This window comes from Rana temporaria, chromosome 12 (genome assembly GCF_905171775.1).
Source record: "Rana temporaria chromosome 12, aRanTem1.1, whole genome shotgun sequence".
NCBI classification, from domain to species: domain Eukaryota; kingdom Metazoa; phylum Chordata; class Amphibia; order Anura; family Ranidae; genus Rana; species Rana temporaria.
This window is the reverse complement of record NC_053500.1, coordinates 90,558,760-90,582,381: the sequence shown is the minus strand read 5'-3', so window position 1 is coordinate 90,582,381 and position 23,622 is coordinate 90,558,760. Positions and strand designations below refer to the sequence as shown.

Genomic DNA, 23,622 nt, shown 5'->3' with positions numbered 1-23,622 from the left:
TCATGCATCAGGAGGAACCCAGGACCCACTGCACCAGCGTAGGGTCTGACAATGGGTCCAAGGATTTCATCCTGATACCCAATGTCGGTCAGGGTGCCATTGTCTAGCCTGTAGAGGTCTAGAACAAAAGGACTTTCTGCAGCCCTGTCCAGCTCTCCTAAAATCTCCTCCTTGCTCTTGAGACTGTGCTGAGAGACACTGCAAACCTTCTGTCAAATCAATGGGACGTGTTGATGTGACAGGGGGGAGAGAGAGGGGGGGGGAGAGAGAGAGGGGGGGGGGGGAGAGAGAGGGGGGGGGGAGAGAGAGGGGGGGGGAGAGAGAGGGGGGGGAGAGAGAGGGGGGGGAGAGAGAGGGGGGAGAGAGAGAGGGGGGGAGAGAGAGAGGGGGGGGAGAGAGAGAGGGGGGGAGAGAGAGAGGGGGGGGGGAGAGAGAGGGGGGGGGGAGAGAGAGAGGGGGGGGAGAGAGAGGGGGGGGGGAGAGAGAGGGGGGGGAGAGAGAGGGGGGGAGAGAGAGAGGGGGGGGAGAGAGAGAGGGGAGAGGGAGAGAGAGAGAGGGGAGAGAGAGAGAGGGGGGGAGAGAGAGAGGGGGGGAGAGAGAGGGGGGGAGAGAGAGAGAGGGGGGGAGAGAGAGAGAGGGGGAGAGAGAGGGGGGAGAAAGAGGGGGGGAGAAAGAGGGGGGGAGGGGGAGAGAGAGGGGGGGAGAGAAAGGTGTAGACAGAGAGAGAGACAGACAGACAGAGGGGTGTAGACACAGAGGGGTGTAGACAGAGAGACAGAGGGACGTAGACAGAGAGAGACAGACAGAGGGGCGTAGACAGAGAGACAGACAGAGGGGCGTAGACAGAGAGACAGACTGAGGGGCGTAGACAGACAGACAGACAGAGGGGCGTAGACAGACAGAGGGGCGTAGACAGACAGACAGACAGAGGGGCGTAGACAGACAGAGGGGCGTAGACAGACAGAGGGGCGTAGACAGACAGAGGGGCGTAGACAGACAGAGGGGTATACAGAGAGAGAGGGGGGGTATACAGAGAGAGAGGGGGGGTATACAGAGAGAGAGAGGGGGGTATACAGGGAGAGAGAGGGGGGTATACAGAGAGAGAGAGAGGGGGGGGTATACAGAGAGAGAGGTATACAGAGAGAGAGAGGGGGGGGTATACAGGGAGAGAGGGGTATACAGAGAGGGGGGGTATACAGAGAGAGAGAGGGGTATATAGAGAGGATATAAAATAAGATGGAGGGAGAAACCTTCAGGGTGAAGACAAGTGCTCTGCTCTGTAGCCTCCTATTCACCATCCCCCCCCTATATACAGCTACAGACAGTCCTACTCCTCGGCAGAGATGCCAAAATTGCATGCATCCGTGCACACACCTGTTTAGCAGAGCAGCCGCATGGCTTGTGATCACTTCCTGTACTTCTCTGTACCATGTGACCAAATAGTCACATGGTCTGTGACATCACCAGGGTCCTTCTACTGGCCAGGAACTAGCCGCTACCCTAGTCGTTACCTAAACAGCAGGGAGGTTCGGTAGGGTAAAGTGCACCTGGTCCTTCTCCCTGATTGCGGCAGTTGGCGGGATAAACGGGTACCAGAGGTAATTATTGGCTACATGTATTTATTTGTGTTCACATTCCACTGGGTCTATTTATAGACCATTCGTATTGGTTTGATAGCACTTGGAACAATCTTTGTGTATCTGTTATACTAAATAGCTTAAGATACACTTTAATACTTAATTCAGGTACGGATCAATGGAAGTATACAGCTTTCGTACATGTGGGTGGAACGATGTGAATGTAGAGAACTGTGGTAATTGTTGCTACTACAGCAATTTTTACAGTCTTTTGGGTCGGCTGATGCCTTGCTGCATAATAACCGAAGGAGTTCCGCTGCTTGGTGCAGCTGCCATTTAAATTGTTCGTTGTATTTTTGTCAACTATTGCAAAGCATTCTCTGATTGGATGAGCTGGAGAGGCATGGAGGTGACAATGTGCGGCCTGTCCATAGCGGGCGCCCCCCCTTCCCCTCCTGTAGTCACACAAAAAAAAAAGTTTAAAACGATCCCTTAAGAAAAAAATGCCCTTTAAGTAAGTGCACTTAGGCACCGGACAACAGTGCCCTATGGGAAGCGCCACGTCAATGCAATCACGAGATTGCAGACATGGCGCTTCATTTGCGGGGGCTTTTAAGCCGCCTTGCAGCGCAATGCAAAGCGACGATTAGCTTCCGCCCGTAGAATCACTATGGGCGCCGGGCGGGAGCATTGTTGTTTGTATTGCAGCAGTTACTTCCGGTTTTCGTCTATTCCTCGAAACCGCTAAGTGACGTCACAGCGGCAGCTCCGTTCTTTGCATGGCCCGAGCAGAGCTCAACGCAAGGTAAATAGACAGTTCCTACCACCACCACATGCTGTTTGTCCTTGCTAGATCCCACCCTGATCCCTAGATTGTCTGGTAAGTTTTCTGGACTGGCTCCTAATTTTATGTGATTGTGCAAGGCAATCAGGCAAGGGGAGCATGTTCCTGTTATCCTGTACAACTATAACGCATCCTTCTTGGGCCAATCCTCCATCCTTTTGTATTTCTCTATAAATGCTGCACCTGTGCCAAATGACAATCTTTGCACTAGGCTGCATTCAAACTATAACGCGATTTGCCGCGACAAAACGAGTCGTTTTAACCTTCTTTTTTTTTTTACAAAACATTGTTAACATTGTTGTCTATGCCGAAAGCCGCCTGAAAAAAAAGGGTCCGGGACTTGTTTTGAGCTTCAGGCGTTTCGGCGTGGAGATGTGAACCATCTCCATAGACATCAATGTTAAATCACCCCTCCAGCGGCACAGGCGTCGGGCATAAATACGTCAAGGTGTGAATGCAGCTAAGGATTTGATGGCTGGAACTGCTATATATAATAAAGCAGTTTTATCTATATGTAAACCAGGGCTGTGGAGTCGGTAGATAAATGTTCCGACGACTCAGTTTTATGTACTTCCGACTCCGACTCCTCTGTATTAACCACTAGAGTACCGGGCCATCGTCAAATGACGGCTCCACGGTTACTCTGAAAATTCAACAGGACGTCATTTGGCGTCCTGTATTCTTGCGGCCACTGGGGGGCGCGCGCGCGCGCCCGGCGCGTCCCCGAGATGCCGATGCGCGTGCCTGGCGGTCGCGATGTCCGCCAGGCACTCGGAATCGGCGGCTACAGGGACAAGACGTGGAGCTCTGTGTGTAAACACAGAGCTCCACGTCCTGTCAGGGGAGAGAGGAGACCGATCTGTGTCCCTTGTACATAGGGACACAGCATCGGTCACCTCCCCCAGTCACCCCCCTTTCCCCACAGTTAGAACACAATTTAGGGATACATATTAACCCCTCCCTCACCCCCTAGTGTTAACCCCTTGAATGCCAGTCACATTTATACAGTAATTAGTGCATATTTATCGCATTAATCGCTGTATAAATGTGAATGGCGCCAAAAACGTGTCAAAAGTGTCCGATGTGTTCGCCGCAATGACACGGTGACAGTAAAAAAATCGCAAATCGCCGCCAATACTAGTAAAAAAATTAATAAAATAAAAATGCCATAAATCTATCAGCTATTTTGTAAACGCTATAACTTTTGCGCAAACCAATCAATATATGATCATTGCGATTTTTTTTTTACCAAAAATATGTAGAAGAATACATATCGGCCTAAACTGAGGAAAAAAAACGTTTTTTTTTTTTTTAAATTGTGATATTTATTAAATAAAAAAGTAAAAAATAGTGTTTTTTTTTAAATTGTCACTCTTCTTTTGTTTATAGCGCAAAAAATAAAAACCGCAGAGGTGATCAAATACCACCAAAAGAAAGCTCTATTTGTGGGAACAAAATGATAAAAAAATTGTTTGGGTACAGTGTAGCACGACCGCGCAATTGTCATTCAAAGTGCGACAGTGCTGAAAGCTGAAAATTGGCTTGGGCAGGAAGGGGCGTAAGTGCCCAGTATGGAAGTGGTTAATATGCGAATGTATTTTATACATTCCTTGAGGGAAAGAAACGCAACCTACCACAGGACTACTGGCTGGGAAGCCAACAGTCTACTGTATTGCACAGTTTAAGCAAAAGACAAACACAATGAAAACAAAGTTTTTTTTTTTTTGTATTAATCAATCAAGTGGCTGGATAGTAGCAGCAGGCATAAACATCAGGAACAGGATCTTTACCAGTTCAAAAATACAAACCACATTATTTGGTTGTTTTAGAACAAAAACAAAGCTTATCTATAATGAACCAAAAACAAAATCTGTAAAACCTAGAAATGGTTTATATTAATCTTGAAATGTAGTTATAGGCTTAGCAAATGCAAATCCAATTCAATGTAGAGTTCTGCCCTGGTTCACACTGGGTACGATTTGGAACGATTTGAGATGCGATTTGACATGTCAAATCGCATCTCAAATCGGCGGCAATTGTTGGCAATGGCACTGTCCTAATCAGTGCGACGCCGCATCTGCGATTTAAAAAAGTAGTTCCTGTACTACTTTTTGCGATTTCGGGCCGCGATTTACATTAAATTGCGGCCGAAATCGCGGCAAAATCGCGGCCGCGAAATCGCGGTAAAATCGCGCATTTTACCGCGATTTTGAATTCGCAGCAGTGTGAACCTAGGCTCTAAGGAAGAGAATTGCCTCTGCCAGATCCTCTTTCATAGAGGCTCTTAAGTCAGACTTTATTATTTTTAGGGCTGAAAATAATCTTTCGACACTGACTTGGGTGGGTGGCATTGCAGTAACTATTCTGGCCACATCACTAACGATCTCTGGATAAACGAGGATGGCTTCTTCAACAGTAAGTTTTGATGAGCGATCATACTTTTCAACTTCTTTTAGTGCTTTATAAAACTCCTGTTGGAATTTTTTTATTTGGACACTTACTGGTTCTCTAACATGCGTTCCCTGTAAAAGCAGAACACAACACTATGGAAAGTATAAGTATTGCAGCTCTTAATTGTGCGTTGTGTGCCATATAGTGAAGCACATGAAAAGCATGCTTCTTCACGGTCACTTAACGTGTTCGTTTTGCGGTTACGTGAGGCACTGCATGCATTGGTCTTTATTCTTACAGTAGAGAAGTCATTAATTATAACTTTTTGTGAATTGGGACATTTTAGCCCTGGTTCACACTGGGTACGATTTGAGATGCGATTTGACATGTCAAATCGCATCTCAAATCGGCGGCATTTGCCGGCAATTGTCGGCAATGGCACTGTCCTAATCAGTGCGACGCCGCATCTGCGATTTCAAAAAGTAGTTCCTGTACTACTTTTTGCGATTTCGGGCCGCGATTTACATTAAATTGCGGCCGAAATCGCGGCGAAATTGCGGTAAAGTCGCGATTTTGAATTCGCACCAGTGTGAACCTAGGCTTAAACTTGCTTTTTTTTATTTTTTATTCCAATCTAAATTTAGTAGGAGTCGGAGTCGGTGCATTGTTTGCCGACTCCAGGTACCCAAAATTTCCTCCGACTCCTCGACTCCGACTCCACAGTCCTGATGTAAACATGTCTGATGATTTAAAGCGGAGTTCCACCCATAAATATAACATTACATCAGTAGTTTAAAAAAAAATGTCATTAGTCCTTTAAGAACATTTTTTTTTTTTAGATGCCTTCAAAGTGTTGTTGCTAGGCAGAATAGTTAATCTTCCCACTTCCTGCACCTAGGTGCTTAAGCTTCCTAACCTACACTGCACAGACTCCTGGGAATGTAGTGGGTGTAACTTTCCAGGAGTCTGTGCTGTCTCGAAGAATCATGTGACTTGGACAGTACAGGTGCTGAAACCTGATCTGAAACCTATTACACTGCTTGTGCAGCACTGAGCATGTGCGAGATCTCCAAGGCTGAAATCCAGGAAGTCATACAGTCTGGCTTCATGATGCCCACACTTAAGATGGGCCCCAGTCGATTTCTATTTTATAAAGTGTCTAAATGCTGTAACAACCTAACAAAACGGACCTTAGTTTACAGACTAACTTTACTAGAATACATTAAGCTTGTGTATTACAGGGGTATTTATATTTAAAAAGTGAAATTGTGGCCGGAACTCCGCTTTAATCATTGAGCTGTTTGTGCTGCTGAGCAACCATTGTCCTAGGCATGGACAGGACATCCTGAGACTTGTAGTTCCACAGAGATCAGAACGCCATAGGTTTGTTATTTGCGAACATGTAGCTAGATTCAGGTAGGACGCCGCATCTTTAAGGCGGCGTAGCGTATTTACAAGTACAAGGCAAGTACTGTATTCACAAAGCGCTTGCCTCCTAACTTCCGGCGGCGTAGCGTAAATGGGGCCGGCGTAAGTGCGCCTAATTCAAATGAGGATGGGGGGGCGTGTTTTATGTAAATGTTTGGTGACCAGACGTGATTGACGTTTTTTACGAATGGCGCATGCGCCGTCCGTGTACATATCCCAGTGTGCATTGCTCCAAAGTACGCCACAAGGACGTATTGGTTTCGACGTGAACGTAAATTACGTCCAGCCCCATTCACGGACGACTTACGCAAACGACGTAAAATTTTCAAATTTCGACGCGGGAACGACGGCCATACTTAACATTGGCTAGGCCACCTAGGGGGCAGCTTTATCTTTACGCCGGCGTACCTCTTACGGAAACGGCGTATCTTTACTGCGACGGGCGCACGTATGTTCGTGAATCGGCGTATCTAGTCATTTACATATTCTACGCCCAACTCAACGGAAGCGCCACCTAGCGCCCAGCGGAGATATAGCACCCTAAGATACGACGGCGCAGGCCGTCGTATCTTAGATAGGTTTAAAGGATCACTAAGGCCTCATGCACACGAGACGCTGCTAAACTCGAGTTCAGAGGCATTTGGGCATTTTTTTCAACTGCCCCTGAACACATTTAATGTTATCCTATGTGTCCATGCACACAATCACGTTTTTTGGCGTTTCAAAGCAGTTGGGTTTAGGGCCGTTTTTCCAAACCCAAAATTTTGGGTTCAGGAGCATTCAGCTTTTGCGTTTTAGACGCAAATCACGGCAAATCGCGGCAAAACGCGGTACCGGCGTTTTGCCGCGATTTCGTCTATAGGCGTTTTTAAAGGTGACCTATTTTTTTACATTAGAAATCTCAAAAATGATGGCAAATGATGAAAAACCATAAAAAAAAAACATAAAAAATGTAATTGCTTGTATTGCATTGTGGACAATCCACAACTTGTGGCAGGTGACGTGGCCAGTGGACAATCCACAACTTGTGGCAGGTGACATGGCCAGGTGATGTGGCAAGTGGACAACCCACAACTTGTGGTAGGTGACGTGGCCAGGTGATGTGGCAGGTGACGTGGCCAGGTCACGTGGCCAGTGGACAATCCACAACTTGTGGCAGGTAACATGGCCAGGTGACGTGGCAAGTGTACAATCCACAACTTGTGGTAGGTGACGTGGCCAGGTGACGTGGCAGGTGATGTGGCCAGGTGACGTGGCAGGTGACGTAGCCAAGTGACATGGCAAGTGGACAATCCACAACTTGTGGCAGGTAACGTGGCCAGGTGACATGGCAGGTGACGTGGCTTGGTGACGTGGCCAGTGGACAATCCACAACTTGTGGCAGGTGACGTGGCCAGGTGACGTGGCAGGTGACGTGGCCAGTGGACAATCCACAACTTGTGGCAGGTGACGTGGCCAGGTGACGTGGCCAGGTGACGTGGCAGGTGACGTAGCCAAGTGACATGGCAAGTGGACAATCCACAACTTGTGGCAGGTAACGTGGCCAGGTGACATGGCAGGTGACGTGGCTTGGTGACGTGGCCAGTGGACAATCCACAACTTGTGGCCAGGTGACGTGGCAGGTGACGTGGCCAGTGGACAATCCACAACTTGTGGCAGGTGACGTGGCCAGGTGACGTGGCCAGGTGACGTGGCCAGGTGACGTGGCCAGGTGACGTGGCCAGGTGACGTGGCAGGTGACATAGCCAGGTGACGTGGACAGTGGACAATCCACAACTTGGCAGGTGACGTGGCCAGTTGATGTGGCAGGTGACGTGGCCAGTGGACAATCCACAACTTGTGGCTGGTGACGTGGCCAGTTGACGTGGCAGGTGGCGTGGCCAGTGGACAATCCACAACTTGTGGCAGGTGACGTGGCCAGGTGACGTGGCCAGGTGACGTGGCAGGTGACATAGCCAGGTGACGTGGACAGTGGACAATCCACAACTTGTGGCAGGTGGCGTGGCCAGGTGATGTGGCAAGTGGACAATTCACAACTTGGCAGGTGACGTGGCCAGTTGATGTGGCAGGTGACGTGGCCTGTGGACAATCCACAACTTGTGGCAGGTGACGTGGCCAGGTGACGTGGCAGGTGATGTGGCCAGGTGACGTGGCAGGTGACGTGGCCAGGTGACGTGGCAAGTGACACGCTAAATACACGTACACTGCTGCTCTCTCAGCTGCTCTGGTCTCACAAAATAGCTGAAATGGTTAAATAATATTGTTTTTTGAGCTTAGGGAGGGTCTTATGATGTTTCTTAACCAAATGCTTATAAACGCAAACGCGGTAAAACGCCGCGAAATTCGCGGCAAAAACGGGCGTTTTAAATGCCGGTTTTTGCGTTTGAAAACTTGTGTTTAGATGAGTTTGCATTTGCTTCTCGTGTGCATGGGGCCTAAAGGAATTTTTTTTTTTTTTTTGGCTAAATAGCTTACTTTACCTTTCTGCAGTACTGGTGTCCTCATTGTTCGTTTTTGCTTTGAAGTTGCTGTAATTCTGCTGTGATCTCCACACTTTCTGCTTGTCTATCTCCTTATGAAAAATCTCATGGCAGCTTTTCACTGTGGTCCAAGCGGTGTGTCTAAAACTCCTCAGAACCAATCGGATTCATTTTAAAAACAAAACACTGCCCTGGATTTGTTTGTTTTTGTTCTGTGGGTCTCTTTACTTCACAGAAACATGAAACCAGTTTAAAAACGAAAGTGAAACTGCAGGCACATTATATGATTGAATTTAATCTATTTTTAATCATTTTTAAACGGAATCAGTTAACTTTTATGTCTCTATACCCTGTAAACAGTCATTTCAGCAAAACATTTTTTTTCCTTTAGTGACCCTTTAAGTGTATCTCAATTTGAGCATACACTTAAACTTACGCCGGCGTAGATTCAGAGTTACGTCGGCGTATCTACTGATACGCCGGCGTAAAGCTACCTGAATCTAGCTAATGCACTTTAAGTGATAATACCTTGTGTAGATCTGCTTAAAGTTATGGATTCAAGTGATATTAAACCCAAAGGCAAACATGTAAGATTATTCCAGTCCGTAAATATGATTACTGTATTTGTTTTATTTTTTTAGGCTTTCTTAGAGCCTGGTATATGATGTACAGAGCCTAGTGTATAATGTAGAGCAGGGGTGCCCAACCAGTGGCCTGCGGAGCCCTCTGATGTGGCCCGCGACCTCCTGCTCTGGGATGGAATAGAATACTGTTATTAAAGGTCAGTTCATTACTAAAATCAGTGTATATATGGGCATATCTGTTCTGCAGTGGTTACTGGGCTGCTTTCAAACTGATCTACAGGTGCAGAGCATAGACTTCTGTTATTACCTGCAAGTTTGGTGAGCTTTCTGAAAGTGCACCAAACCTGCAGAATATAATAGTAGTCTTATGCAAAGTGCAGAAAAGCTAAAGTTACACTGAGTTGCACCCGCGGTCAGTCCGACCCAATTGGACCCTCCGTTCACCTCCAAGGAGTGGCATATGTGTCCTACCTCCAATCTAAACCGGCTGTGTCCGTGTCTGCTCTGCATATGCAGAGTGGTCATGGACCTGCCATCCGCTCCCTCCACTGATTGTGGCCCACGACCAGTTACCAAGTCGCTTAAGTGGCTCTCGCGCTTCAAAAGGTTGGGCACCCCTGATATAGAGCCTGGTATATGATGTAGAGAGCCCGGTGTATAATGTAGAGCCTGGTATATGATGTATAGAAACCGGTGTATAATGTACAGCCTACAATCACCTGATGAATGCCTATTTGGAGTCCTTCATTACTAACAGTGTTATTTTTCAGTTTGTTTGCGCTGATCTGTAAGTGTATATACTCCTGTCCTGTGATGCTGGGGCTATATACTCTGTCCTGCTGAGCTGTATACTCCTGACACTGAGTGAAAGAAGGGGAAGGAGTGGGTGGATTCTATAAGGGATGTGGCTTATAAGTGGGAGGGGCCAAACAGGGAGGGGCGGCGTCTTGCACCCCCCCCCCATCTTAAAACTTCCCCATTTGCCACTGGTCTAATCGGAGAACGCTTTGCATGAACTGAGGAAATGCAATGTGTTGCTGAATGATGTGCCAAACAAGTGATGCCCTGTGGTTATTATGTGATTTTATTTTTATTTATTTTTCTCCTATCACCTTTCATGACGGCACACCAGAGAGATGAGGGCTCCTCCCTACAGGAAACGCAATCAATTGACAAGTTTGTTATAAGTCCCCACCCATCCCCTTGCTCCTCAGTATTGATTGTGTTTCTCCCGAACACAGCGACACGTTTTTTTTTTGTTAACCTGGAGACGGTGAGGTCGAAAGGTACCCCTGTTGAGGCAGGTTTAGGGAGGCCGGGGAGAGCTGAACTAACCTGTAGGCTTCGGTCCGCTCACAGGTCGCCCCAAAGGTGTGCACTGGCGCTCTGAGCTGCGGTGAAAAAGCCATCGCCTTAGTGCAAGAACGCCGCCACGGTACTGCTCTCTCCTTCCCGGGGGGGTTGCCATTAGGAGCATTGCGCTCCAAGCCTCTCTCTGAGAGGAACAGGAAGCGCGTCACAGGAGAGTGGGCATTCCTTACATCGCAACCCGGAAGTGACGCTTTGGCGTGGAGAGCAGCGTGGAGCGGTGGAGGTCGGCGGCGGATAAACCCTGAAGCAGGTACCGACAAGCCAAGGACCCAAGTCAACCTCCTCATCATGGAAGAGGACGGGAAGACAAGCGTGGCTGCAAGCAGATCCAGATCGGGGGTCGGTGAGTGCAGTCCCCCCTGGAAAGGGAGGAAAGAGGAGAGTGAGAGTTCCTGGATTTCAGGATACAGCTGGTAACGGCTGCTTCCCTCGTTCTCTCTCTCTCTCTTTTCTCCCCAGTACAGTCCAGCAGCCCCAGAGTGGGAGGGAGTAACATTACTCTTTTTTTATCTAACAGAATCCCCCGGTGGAGCCCAGGAGGCCTCAATCTCCGGCTACTACTGGGCACAGTTCCTCTAAGAGGTGTGGGAACTGTAAAGATAAGCTCCCTAAAACCCACACCAAACCCTTCTGCTACAAGTGCATTAATCAGTTAGCAGGGAAGGAAGCGGCTGCAATGATGAAAAACTTTCTTATGTCTATGCAGTCTGAGATGTTAGCTACCGTTAGAGCTTTCAGGGAGACAGCTGGGCAGTCAGCCATTACTCCTAGTTTAGAACCCGTCCCTAGGGAAGGTACGTCCTCCCAAGAAAGTCTTCTTTCAGGACCTAGTGCCCTTTTCCCACCCTCCCAAAGCTTTCCCCTTGATCAAAAGATCCTGGCAGAGCCAGAAGAAGAGGAAAGTGATTTGATGAGCCAGGTCACCAGACACAGCTCGGAGGGTGAGGAAGATAGAGACTATCTTAGCCAGTCTCAGGAAGAAGGGAGATTGAAAAGGTTCCTCTTTTCAGCGGAAGACCTCGATAGTCTCCTTCAGGCAATTTATGCCACGGAAGAGATTCCAGAGGCCCCTAAAGCTACCTCAGCACAAGATAAGGTCTATAGGGGGCTTAGTGAGACACAGGACAGAGTGTTCCCTCTCCACCAATCCCTTAAAGAACTAGTCTTACAAGAATGGAAGGATCCTGAAAGGAGACTGACCACACAGAAAACCTGGAAGCTAAAATATCCTTTTCACCAGTCTGTTGGGGAAGTCTTCTTTAAACTCCCTAAACTGGATGCGGCCCTATCCCAAGTCACTAAGCTGTCGGATCTTTCCTTTGAGGATGCGGGCAGTATTAAGGACTTGATGGACCGAAAGGCTGAATCTCTCCTAAGGAAAGCATGGGAGGCTAATTCAGCCACAATGGCCCCGGCCTTAGCAGCAACCTGCGTAGCTAGAAATACGGACCTCTGGGTAGAAAAGCTTTCCGACCACCTGGTCCAGTTTACAGACTCAGAGGAAGTTTTGGGTTCCCTGTCATTGATAGGGAAGGCTGTAGCTTACTTGGCTGATGTGGCTCTGGAGGCCGTGAAGGCTTCAGCAAAAACAGCAGCCCTAATCAACTCAGCCAGGAGGGCTATTTGGATTAAGGCTTGGGAAGGGGATGTCACATCTAAAGGGAAACTGTGTGGGCTCCCCTTCCAGGGTTCGCTTCTGTTTGGTCAGGGCCTAGATGACGTCCTTGCTAGGTCATCTGAGAAGGGAAAGAAGTTTCCGGTAAAACCTAAAAAAGAGGGTTTTAGAAAAACTTTTCGAGGCCCCCAGGGGCAAAACAAACAGAAATATAAAAAAGAACCCAACAAGCGTTGGTTCTATGGTAAGGGAAACAAAAATAATAATTTACTCTTTCCCTCTACCAAGACTGACACTAAACAACCCAAGTGACGCCAAGGTCAGAGTGGGGGGGCGGCTTTCCCAATTTTCACAACAGTGGGAAAGCATTTCGGACAGTGCCTACATCCGCCAGATTATAAGAGAGGGGTACTGTCTAGAATTTCGAACAGTTCCCCCCCCTATGATCACTCTCACGCAACCCCCCAGGGATGCTCTAAAAAGGGCGGCCCTCTTAGAGGGTATCCAGGAACTGGCAGAACAGCTAGTGATAGTACCAGTACCAATGGAACAACAATACCGGGGATTCTATTCCCACGTATTCGTAGTTCAAAAGCCATCAGGAAAATACCGCCTGATAGTAAACCTGAGAAACCTGAACACATTTTTGGAACAAAAACGATTTTCCATGGAGAGTATTTACTCGGTAAGAAAAAACCTCATGAAGGAAGCCTTCATGACGACCATAGACCTCAAGGATGCCTACTTGCACGTACCAATTCACGTGGACCATCAGGTGTTTTTGAGGTTCGCGGTCGTGGTGGGGGAGGAAATCCGCCACTGGCAGTTCAGGGCACTCCCGTTTGGTTTAACATCAAGCCCAAGGGTCTTTACGAAGATCCTGGCAGAGGCAGTAGCCTTCTTACATCTGCAGGGGGTATGCCTAATACCTTACTTGGACGATCTACTGATCTCCGGTCAAACAGCGTCCCAGGTCCTGCTAGATACCAACAGAGTTTTGAAGATATTAAAAAGCCTGGGTTGGATCATCAACTTAGAGAAATCCTCCCTCAAACCAGAACAGGTAAAAACCTTCCTGGGCTACATAATAGACTCCAGACAACAGGCGCTCTTCCTGCCAGAGGAAAAGATAGAAAAGCTAGCGTCAGCAGCAGGGAATCTGGTAAAATCTCCCAAACTCCCCAGGAGGTCTGTCATGAGAGTCCTAGGCCTAATGTCGGCGAGCATACCAGCGGTAGTTTGGTCCCAACTACATGCCAGGACACTTCATTTCTTTTTCCTGTCCTCTTGGGACAAAAGAAAAGAATCACTGGATCAGGAAGTTCTACTCACCCCTCAGGTCTTGTCATCCCTAAAATGGTGGACTTTTCACCAAAACCTAAGGAAGGGTCGACCCTGGGCCCAGTGGAATCCGGTAAAAGTAACTACGGATGCCAGTACATGGGGGTGGGGTGCCCACTCAGAGGGGAAACAAGCCCAAGGGCAGTGGAACAGCTCACTGGCTCGCAGATCATCCAATTACAGGGAGCTCAGAGCAGTGGGGGAAGCCCTGAAGGCCTTTCAACAGGACATCAAGGGCAGAGAGGTGCAGGTGAGCTCCGACAATGCCACAGTCGTAGCCTACCTAAACCACCAAGGAGGTACCAGGTCCAATCCCCTACTAGAACTAACCAAGGATATCCTGGGTTGGGCAGAGGAAAAAATTATCTCCATTTCTGCGATACACATAAAGGGGACAAGCAATATAGAAGCAGACTTCCTCAGCGGATAAGTCAAGGGGAATGGGAACTGAACCCCGAAGTTTTTCAAGCCCTAGTTCTTCAGTTTGGCAAACAGATCTATGTCTGGTTTGCCAATCGAAAGAACAGAAAGGTGAACAGATATTTCTCGACCCCTTTGGAATGGGAGTCCGAGGGCCTGGATGCGCTGTCTCAGACTTGGCACTACAGACTGGCGTACGCCTTCCCGCCCCTGGCGCTAATTCCGAGGGTTCTCCAGAAAATCAGCAGATCCCCCGGTCAGGTCCTCCTAATAGCCCCATGGTGGCCGAGGAGGACGTGGTTTGCGAATCTAAGATTCATGTCAGTAACAGAGCCACTGAGACTTCCAGTCAGAGTAGATCTCCTAAAGCAGGGACCAGTTTTTCACCCAAGACCAGAATTCTTCCAGTTAACGGCCTGGTTAGTGAGCGCCAGATCCTGAAACGGAAAGGTTGCTCAGAGAAGGTGATAAACACTCTTCTTTCTAGTAGAAAACTAGTCACCAGAAAAATCTACTCGAAAGTATGGAAGACCTTCCATTCTTGGAGTAGAGAAAGACAGGTGTCTTCCACGTCGGTTCCGGTTATCCTGGATTTCCTCCAGGATGGGGCAGACGCAGGACTAAAAGTCAGTACCCTTCGGGTCCAGATAGCAGCCCTCTCGGTCTATCTTGATAGAAGATTAGCTAAGGAGGACCTCGTTAAGCGATTCCTACTAGCTAGAGAAAGGGTGTCCCCAATTCTTAAGAATAATTGTCCGCCTTGGGACCTTACTAGGGTGTTAGAGTCATTATCTATGCACCCGTTTGAACCTATAGAGAAAGTTTCCTTTAGCTTTCTAACCTTAAAATTAGCCTTTTTGTTAGCTATCACTACTGCTAGGAGGGTAGGGGATTTGCAGGCTCTGTCCATGAAAGAGCCCTTCCTGAGGGTACAGCCAGATAGGTATAGGGGATCTGCCCTTAGGGTGATCCTACCAAAAGTAGCATCCTTATCCAATAGGACGCAAGACATAATATTGCCGTCCTTTTGTTCTGAACCAAAGAACGAAAAATAATTTAAGTTTCACTGTTTAGATGTAAGAAGATGTCTTCTTAATTATTTGGAGAGAACCCAAAGTTTTAGGAGATCCAACCATCTCCTAGTTTTATATGCTGGAGCCAGGAAAGGACTGCAGGCATCAAAGTCCTCAGTCTCAAGGTGGATAAGAGAAGCTATCTCAGAAGCTTATCAGTGTGCTGGGGTTCCAGCTCCAGCTAATATCAAAGATCATTCAACCAGATCCTTGGCAACGTCCTGGGCTGAGAAAGCAGGTGCCTCCTGGGAACAAATCCGCAGCGTGGCTACCTGGTCAAGTCATCATACATTCCTGAAGCACTATCGTGTGGAGTTGTTGTCACAGCAAGACCTGGCTTTCGGTCGGAAGGTCCTCCAAGCTGTGGTCCCACCCTGAGGTAGGCCTGTGGTTACTTTAATATCCTCTCTGGTGTGCCGTCCTGGAAGGTGATAGGAGAAAACTTACGTTAGATCTACCGGTAACGGTATTTCTAGAACCTTCCAGGACGGCAGGCCTACTACCCGCCCTATGTGGAGGGAAAAAGATAAGCTATACGCTAGGTGGTAAGTACCTATACGGAGTAGTGTCCCTTGTGAACCAGTTCAAGATTACTTTAATACATACTGAGGAGCAAGGGGATGGGTGGGGACTTATAACAAACTTGTCAATTGATTGTGTTTCCTGTAGGGAGGAGCCCTCATCTCTCTGGTGTGCCGTCCTGGAAGGTTCGTAGAAATACCGTTACCGGTAGATCTAACGTAAGTTTTTTCAACTGTATGGATTATACTAGACCAGTAAACTCCAGACCTGAAATTCAGCTTGAACCCTTTTACTGCCAGAGCTGGTTTTGCATTCTTGTTTATAAAATGTTAGGCTCCATGCACAGTGGTTTAAAGGGGTTGTAAGCCCTCATATTTTCCCTGTTCATTTTTCAGGACAGCCACCGTAGAGAGACACAGGCTCCTCCCCTCTTAGGAAACACTGCCTTCCAATTAAAGATTTAAACCTCATCCTCCCTCCAGCTCCTCAGTTTATGGTGTTTCCTCCGGGAGGGAGACAGCGCTGGGGACCAAGGGCCAGACAGCTGGGGAGGCTGAGGCTAGTATTCCTGAGGGGGGGAGCTGGTCTCTCCATTCCTCAGACCCTCTACGGCAACCCGGTTAGCTAGTGAGCTACATACCTGGGGTACTTGCGTTTCTGGGCAGAATTTCTACCGAGGAGGTCCTTTTTTCTTTTACGCACAGGGGTGGCGCTGCAGGCGGTGTGTCAGCCACCTGTGTTGGCCAGGAAGCTGGGGCCGGACCGGACGATGAGTGACATCAGTTCCGGCAGGGGCAGGCACTTCTGCCGAATACGCGTCTCTCGGTCCCAGACGCAGCAGATGAAATGGGACCGAGACGCTGGGCTGGTGCGGCCTTCTCTTGCAGCCATAGGGATGGCACTTTTTGGCGTTTGCGACCACAATCCTCAGGGGAGATGTCGGAAGTAGAGACTTTGCACGCACCTCCAGGTGACAACAGCACCAGCCATTTTAAGGTAAGGGGAACCCTAGGGTGGTGTTCCCTTACTATATTTCTGACAGCTCCACTGGAGTTTTTTTTTTTCTCCTGGTAGTCGGGGAGTTTAGGAGGTGTATCTGGGACCCTGGTGGTGGTTGGTCCTGGGAGGAGCACTCCTGGTGGTTATCTGTTACAGCGCTGGTGGGCCCTCACTCATGGTTCGTGCTCTTGTCTGTGTTTTTCTGCAGAAATCCACAGAGAAATCGTCCCACAATTCCAAAAAGAGGTGTCCCTCCTGTAGAATTTCCTTGGGGGGGAAAACTGGAACAAGGCACTTTGCAAGCGATGCATTGAGGGGCTAATTGGAGAGAGAGAGAAAAGCAGAGCAGGGTTCTGACCTAGCAGCATCCGTGAAAGGGCTTTCTAGCACCTTTCAATCATTTAAAGTGGTAGTATACTCTTTACTACCACTTTTACCTACAGGTAAGCCTATAATAAGGCTTACCTGTAGCTATAAAGAATATCTCCTAAACCTGTACGGTTTAAGAGATATTCCCCTCGCAATGCGCCGCTGATTGCAGCGGCGCATGCACAGCAGGGATCCTCGGCTGAAGCCGGGACCGGGGCCGGGAATAAAGTCTCATGCGCGGGAGTGACGACATCGCCGCTCCAGCCAATCACATCGCTGGAGCGGTACCCGGAAGACCGCAACAGCTGGTTCACGCCGAGCGAGATGTCATCACATCTCGCTCGGCGTGGACCAGGTAAGTTCTCTACACCTCGTTTACAAGTTAAGTATTTCATAATGAGCTAGGATGCAGTGCATACTAGCTCATTATGCCTTTTGACTTGCAGGTGTAAAAAAAAATATTGCGGGTATACAACTGCTTTAAGGATCTTTTTTGCTAGTTTTCAATTGCCCCAGAGCAGCCCTTCTCCAGCGCAACAGATTGTTCCGCCTAGTCCAGTGGTACTTCCCTCTGTGAGCGGGGAGAAGCCAGGGGACTTCAGAGAGGACGCTGAGGAAGAGCCAGACAGTGCCACTTCTAGCTCCCAAGGGGAGTCGGATGGAGAAGGGACAAAGGGGGAGTCCTCCAGAACCTCTCGCTACAAACTTTTTTCTCGAAGAGGTGGATGATCTTCTAGGACATGGGTCTTCAAACTATGGCCCTCCAGTTGTTCAGGAACTACAATTCCTATCATGCCTAGTCATGTCTGTGAATGTCTGAGTTTTTTTACAATGCCTCGTGGGATGTGTAGTTCCGCAACAGCTGGAGGGCCGTAGTTTGAGGATCCCTGTTCTAGGAGCTATCCACACTACTTTGGGGATACCAGAAGAGAAGAAGTCACTGTCGCTCCATGATCGGATGTACATGGGCCTGGGGGAACAAAAGAAAAACGTTTTTCCGGTCCATGAGGTCTTGATCAGTGCCATCAAAAAGGAATGGCAAGATCCGGAGAGAAAATCTTTCTTTTCAAATGCTTTGAAACAAAGGTTTCCCTTTTCTGAGGAGAAAGCTCTGGTTTGGAATAAAACTCCCAAGCTGGATGCTGCCTTCTCGCAGGTGTCCAGACACATGGACCTGGCGTTTGAAGACATGGGGGTGCTTACAGACCCCATGGACAGAAGGATGGATTCGCTTCTGAAAAAATCCTGGGATTCTTCACAAGGGAACCTAAAGCCTGCCATGGCAGCAACAGTGGTAGCTCGCAATCTGGAGCATTGGCTCACACAGATTAAGGCGCACACATTGAGGCGGGGGACGCCCAAAGAAACTATTATGTTCTTTCCCTACGCTACTAAATGGTGTGGCGTATTTAGCGGACGCATCTGCAGAGTCTGTACGTATGTCTGCAAGGTCCGCAGCCTTGTCCAATTCGGCAAGGAGGGCCTTATGGCTCAAGACGTGGCAAGGGGATATCGCTTCTAAAGTTAAGTTGTGCGGAATCCCTCTTACAGGAGATCTGCTGTTTGGGCCAGGTTTGGAGGCTGTTCTAGACCGAACAGCCGACAAGAAAAGTTAGGGGGGGCAAGCCAAAAGAAAATTTTGGTCTCAAAAGAAGGTGGAAGCCACGAAACCAGAAGGGAAGAAGAGGTTTTGGGGGCAGAAAGGTAAAGGTCGTGGAGGAGGGATTTTTCGCCCTCCTGAACAGCCCCAAAAGCCACAGTGACGGAGTCAAAGTGGGAGGAAGATTGGGGGCCTTTCTCCCACAATGGGAAACGATCACCAGCAATCAGTTTTGTGCTAGGGATCGTAAGGCGAGGATACAAGTTGGAATTCTCAAGTCGTCCCCCCCCCCCATTCAGACTTCTGCCAAAGTCTACAGAGAAATCATTGGCTCTTCTTTCCTCCCTTCAGGAGTTGGTGAATCAAGAGGTGGTGGTTCGGGTCCCAACAGAGGAGACAGGCATGGACTTCTACTCCCACATCTTTGTGGTCCGCAAACCTTCCTGGAAAATTCAGACTAATACTGAACCTGAAGCCCCTGAATGTCTCAGTCACATACAAAAGATTCCGGATGGACTCAATTTACTCTGTAAGGGCACTTCTCCCTCCAAACTGTTTTAGGCATCCTTCAGGTCTATTGATGCCATATCTACACATCCCAATAGCGGAGGGCCATCAGAAGTTTCTCAGGTTGGCAGTAAGATCCAAGGAAGGGACGTTTCACCTACAGTTCAAAGCTCTTCCCTTCGTGCTCTCCTCTTCCCCCCCCCCCCCGCATCTTCACCAAAGTAATGGTGGAGGTCCTGGCGTTCCTTCGTCTCAAGGGCATCTCACTGACATCCAGTCTGATGCCCTCACAAAGGGTCACCTTCCTGGGTTACATATTGGACTAAACCAGGCATATGGTTTTTCTTCCAGCAGAAAAGGTCCAGAAGGTGGACAAGGCAATGTTGCTCCTTCAGGGCAGCTCTCAATAAGGAAAGCCATGTTAGCCTTGGGTCTGCTGACGTCCACACTTCCGGCGGTGCAGTGGGCAGGGTTGCATTTTCGTCCCCTACAGCTGTACATCCTAAGTGTCTGGGACCACAACCCAGGGTCTCTGGACTCCCTAATATCGGTACTGGTTCAGGTCAAGAGGGCCCTCTGGTGGTGGAGGAAGGGGGCGAACCTGTTACAAGGTCTGGAATGGATCTTACCAATATCCAGGACAGTAACGACGGACACCAGTAGCACAGGGTGGGGAGCACACCTAAATTCCCATCTGGTGCAGGGTACCTGGAAAAAAGAGGACTCAAGGAATTGGAGGAAACTGAAGGCAATAGATTTATCCCTCAGAGCCTTTTAAAGGGAGCTGCAGGACCAGCATGTACGGGTCCGGTCAGACAACTCCTCCGCGGTAGCCTATATAATCAAACGGGGGGGCACCAGTAGAAGATCCTTGTGGGATCTGACAGAATCCATTCTCAGGTGGGCGGAGGCCAATGTTCTGTCTCTTTCAGCGGTTTAACTGACATTTGCGTGGTCGCGCAACGTGGCTCCCAAACAAAATTGGCGTCCTTTTTTCCCCACAAATAGAGCTTTCTTTTGGTGGTGTTTGATCACCTCTGCGTTTTTTAGTTTTTGCGCTATAAACAAAAATAGAGCGACAATTTTGAAAACAAATAATATGTTTTACTTTTTGCTATAATAAATATTCCCCAAAATCTATAAAAAAAAATAAATTTTTTTTCCTCAGTTTAGGCCGATACGTATTCTTCTACATATTTTTCGTAAAAAAAAAATCGCAATAAGCTTTTTTTGATTGGTTTGCGCAAAAGTTATAGCGTTTACAAAATAGGGGGTAGTTTTATGGCATTTTTATTAAAGCGGAGGTTCACCCATAGCTTACACATTTACCCCTTAGATTCCTGCTCGTTTTATCTCCGTACTTACCCGTTTACGAGATGCATCTTCTCCGCCGCTTCCGGGTATGGGCTGCGGGACTGGGCGGTCCTTCTTGATTGACAGTCTTCCGAGAGGCTTCCGACGGTCGCATCCATCGCGTCACGATTTTCCGAAAGAAGCCGAACGTCGGTGCGCAGGCGCAGTATAGAGCCGCACCGACGTTCGGCTTCTTTCGGCTACGAGTGACGCGATGGATGCGACCGTCGGAAGCCTCTCGGAAGACTGTCAATAAGGAACGCCCGCTCCCGAAGACCCATACCCGGAAGCGACGGAGAAGATGCATCTCGAAAATGGGTAAGTACGGATCATATTTTAAAACAAATAGCCGATTCCCCTAGACACAACGAGCAGGAATCTAAGGGGGAAAATAGAAAAAAAAAAAAGGAATTGGGTGAACTCCCGCTTTAATATTTTTTTTTTTACTAGTAATGGCGGCGATCAGCTTTTATTTTTTTTTTTTTTTTTTTTTTTTTTTGGTACTGCGACATTATGGCAGACACTTTTGACACATTTTTGGGACCATTGGCATTTTTATAGCAATCAGTGCTATAAAAATGCATTGGATTACTATAAAATGCCACTGACAGGGAAGGGGTTAACACTAGGGGGCGGGGAAGGGGTTAAGTATGTTCCCTGGGTGTGTTCTAACTGTAGGGGGGGGTGGACTCACTAGGGAAAATGACTGATTGCTGTTCATACATTGTATGAACAGACGGTCAGGCATTTCTCCCCCTGGCAGGACCGGGAGCTGTGTGTTTACACACACACACAGCTCCCGGTCCTCGCTCCTGTAACGAGCGATCGCGGGTGCCCGGGCACGGGAGTCGGGGGCACGCGCCCCTATTGGCTGCTGGGCGTTATACTACATGCTCTCGCCCAGCAGAGCCGACCTGCCGCTGTAAAACTGTGGCGGCTGGTCCACAAGCAGTTAAACGGCACCACCACACAATATCGCAGCGCAAGGCACCCCAGGGGACATATAAGGTCTTCAAAACATTGCTTAACCACTTCCTGCCTGGACAATTGACGTCCGGGAAGTGGTTATGAAATCCTCACTGGACATCTATTGGAGTCCTGCAGGATTTTAATGCTGGCGCGCGTCAGTGCCACTTCTCAGTGCCCATCCATGCCCAGTGCCCACCTATCTGTGCCACCCATATGTATCCATCAGTGCCGCCTATGAGTGCCCATCAGTACCGCATACCAGCGCCACCTTTCAGTGTCCATCAGTGCTGCCTATCAGTGCCACCTCATAGGTGCCCGTAATTAAAAAAGAAAACGTACTTCTTTACAAAAAAAATAACTTATTTTTTCCCCCAAATTTTCGGTCTTTTTTTAGTTGTTGCGCAAAAAATAAAAATCGCGGAGGTGATCAAATACCACCAAAAGAGAGCTCTATTTGTGGAAACAAAATGATAAAATTGTTTGGGTACAGCGTAGCATGACCTCGCAATTGTCAAAGGGCGACAGCGCAGAAAGCTGAAAATTGGCTTGGGCAGGAAGCTGTGTAAGTGCCTGTTATGGAAGTGGTTAACCACTTAAGACCCGGACCTTTAGCCAGCTAAAGGACCTGGCCAGTTTTTGCGATTCGGCACTGCGTCGCTTTAACCAGTTCCGGACCGCCTCATGTACATATACGTCAGCAGAATGGCACGGACGTGCTCTGCTTGACGTGGGTCGGGGGTCCAATCGGGACCCCCCCCCCCCGGTAGGTCCGGCGGTCCGGTAATCTTCAGGAGCGATCAGGGATGAGGGGGCGGCGGTTCGTTTTTGTCCGCCCCCTCCGGATCGCTCCCCAGCCAATCCGCTTCCTCCCCCGCCCTCCTCCGCCTGCATTGTAAACACAGGCAGAGGAGGAAGTGATGTCACCGCTCCTCCCGCCGGTATATTCGTCCGGCGGAGGAGCGGAGACATCACACAGTGAGTACACAAGCACTACACTGACACCTGTACACATAGGCATACAATCCCCCCCCCTGTGACATTTACTGATCACTGCATTTAGTGTCAGTGTGACAGGCAGTTAGTGTCAGGCAGTTAGTGTTAGGTCCAGGATAGCCCCCCCCCCCATAAAGGTTTTAACCCCTTGATCACCCCCTAGTTAACCCTTTCACCCCCCTATTGCCAGCGTCACTAAGCGATCGTTTTTCTGATCGCTGTATTAGTGTCGCTGGTGCCGCTAGGTAGCTAGTTTATTTTTTGAGGTTTGCCCTCCAGGTTTTTATAGCGTTAGGTACCCCCATACATTTTTTTTTTTTTTTTTTTTTTTCTATTTTTTTTTTTTTGCCACTTCAGACTTCACCACAGCGAGAGACTTGCTCATGATTTTATTCATAATTCCGTCTCTACATCTGGTTTAGCATCATTTGTGGTGTATTTCTTTTACAAGTTTTTATACTTGTTGTAATTTTTATTTTATTTATTTATTTTTATTTCTATTTTTTTATAGAGCTTCCCGTTTTCCTTTTTTTTTTCTCACCGTTTGGGACTCTCTCGTTTGTAATAAGTACGGAATTTTAAAAGGTTTTATCCGCGTGACAAAGAAATACCCAGCGCCCCATCTCCCCCCTCCCCCCTACCCACCCCCGCCCTTGACCATCCCACGACTCCACTATAAGAATTCATTCCCTTACTTGAAAATGCGTTCTTATTCCTCTCTCAGGTTTTCTGCGAACCTCCAGGACTTTTTAAATTCCGACCAGGGTACCCATATATCCTTTTCCCCTACCTTGTGTTTATAGCTTCCGTATTTTAATTTCTCTCTCCTATAAGTGTCCTCTACGGAGTCGATCCACTCCCACATTTGCGGACTTTTCGCGTCTCTCCATTTAAGGGGAATCAATCGTTTCGCTGCGTTCAGCAAATGAGGGATCAGTGAACCCTTGTACTCCTTTTCTGGAACCTCCCCCCCGTGAAAGAGAACTACCCATGGGTTATCTTCCACTTCTTTTTTTGTTATTACCTTTATCAGGGCCAAGATTTTTTTCCAATAAGCTTTAATTTTCAGGCAGTCCCACCAAAGGTGTGCCATCGTTCCTGTTGACTCACAACCTCTCCAGCATTTCTCTGACTCACCCCCTCTGAATTTGGCCATTTTATCTGGGGTGGCGTACCACCTCGTCAA

The 23,622-nt window shown here is 48.3% G+C and overlaps 1 protein-coding gene across 4 annotated transcripts in view; it reads left to right on the top strand.

Annotated features, from left to right (window-relative positions):
- Positions 1-1,371: 1,371 nt before the first annotated feature.
- The window catches only part of COASY (Coenzyme A synthase), an 855,545-nt gene continuing 833,294 nt past the window's right edge, over positions 1,372-23,622 (top strand). For 2 of the 4 annotated variants that reach the window (XM_040331793.1, XM_040331796.1), the window contains exon 1: positions 1,374-1,598. The gene's annotated coding sequence lies outside the window, so the exon portion shown is untranslated. Of the gene's footprint in view, positions 1,599-23,622 lie in introns of all 4 variants that reach the window. The other 2 variants (XM_040331794.1, XM_040331792.1) reach the window with 2 other exon arrangements.